This window comes from Etheostoma spectabile, chromosome 16 (assembly GCF_008692095.1).
Source record: "Etheostoma spectabile isolate EspeVRDwgs_2016 chromosome 16, UIUC_Espe_1.0, whole genome shotgun sequence".
Lineage (NCBI taxonomy): Eukaryota > Metazoa > Chordata > Actinopteri > Perciformes > Percidae > Etheostoma > Etheostoma spectabile.
The window spans coordinates 20108543-20110513 of record NC_045748.1 but is presented as its reverse complement, the minus strand read 5'-3'; positions in this window follow the sequence as shown (position 1 = coordinate 20110513).

Here is a 1971-nt window from a genome sequence, read left to right as displayed (position 1 = left end):
GAAGATGATCTATTCTGTCTCACTGAAACTGGCTGGGTGATGGAGAATATGTTAGTCTAAATGAATCCACCCCAGTCATTAATACTCACATTCCTCGAGGCACAGGCCGAGGAGGTGGAGTTGCAGCTATCTTGTTCTAGTCTACTAATCAGCTCTAAACCTAAACTGAATTGATAACTCATTGAAAGTCTTGTCTTAGGCTTTCACACCCAAGTTGGAAATCACTGCAAACCAGTTCTATTTGTTATAGTTTACCGAGCACCTTTTCATATTCTGAATTTTATCCGAATTTGCAGAGTTTTGTCAAACTGTTGCTAAAACGGACAAAGTTCTTATTGTAGGGGATTTTAATATTCATGTGGACGATGAGAATGATAGCCTTAGTACTGCGTTTTTATCTCTTTTAGATTCTATTGGCTTCTCTCAAAGTGTTCATAACTCACCGTTTTAACCACACCTTGATCTGTTGGGTATATGGTGTTGAAATTGAACATTAATAGTGTTCCACAGAATCCCTTTTTATCTGACCACTGTTTGATTACTTTTGAGTTTTACGCTGAACTATACGCCATTAGGCAAAACCTCTATACAAGATGTATCTGATAGTGCTTTAACTAATTTAAGGATGTGATTCCATTAGCATTGAATTCATTACCAAAGTCCCAAAGTAACGGAGGACTCTATGCTAATTTCAGGCCTCCCAAATCAATAATTTGTTGACAGTGCTAGCAGGCTCACTGCGAACGACACTCGACTCTGTTGCCCTCTAAAAAAGAAGATAATAAAACAAAGACGGTTAGCTCATGGTATAACATGAAACTCGCAATAAAGCAAATATCGCGGAAACTGAGAAGAATTGGCGTTCCACCAATTGTAGAATTCTCGTTTAATCTGGCAAGTAGTCTTAAAACGTATAGGAAGGCCCTCGTAATGCCAGAGCAGGTTACTACTGTATTAATTCACCTGTTCACTGTTCACTTTATATATGCTTCCTTTAGGCAAAATTATCAGGAAGCACTCCAAAAACTTTCAGTTATGCAGATGATACTCAATTATATCTATCAATCAAGCGGATGAAACTAGTCAGTAGCTAACTCAAAATGTGCCTTCAGGATATTAAAACCGGATGACCTGTATTTTCTATGTTAAATCAGATAAAACTGAAATTATGCTCTGGGGTGAAGCACCTCCGTGACCGATTATCCAAAGAGATAGTTACTGAATGGCAGTACCCTGGCGTCCAGCACCACTGTGAGGAATCCTAGAGGTTATTTGATCAGAACATGTCCTTATATTCCCACTAAAGCAAATTCAAGGATGCGCTTTTTTCACCTACGTAATATTGCAAAGATCAGGAATATCCTGTCTAAAGTGATGCAGAAAACTAGTCCATGCATTTGTTACTGCTAGGCTGGATTACTGCATTCTTGGTTATCAGCTGCTTGAAAAATCCATAAAGATCTTTCAGGGATCCCGAAGCTGCAGCACTGTGTTCTGACGGACACCAGGAAAAGAGCGTCTCTCTCGTTTTCGGTTTTTGCCCATTGGCTTCCTGTAAATCTAGATAGAATTTAAAATCCTTCTTCTCACCTACAAAGCTCTTCATGGTCAGGCACATCTTATCTTAAGAGCTCATAGTACCTACACACCTACAAGAGCACTACGCTCCAGAGTGCAGGGTTACTTGTGGTCTAGGACTCTTAAAAGTAGACGGGAGCAGAGGCAGTTATAGGCTTTCTTGTGGAACCAGCAGAGGTGGGAGGTAGCCCAAATTGTATCACAGTAAAGTATGTACTTCCGAATAATTGTTACTCCGTCCCCGTATTCTTAGTCTTTCACACCCAAGTTGGAAATCACTGCAACCAGTTCTATTTGTTATAGTTTACCGAGCACCTTTTCCATATTCTGAATTATTATCCGAATTTGCAGAGTTTTTGTCAAACTTAGTGCTAAAAACGGACAAAGTTCTTA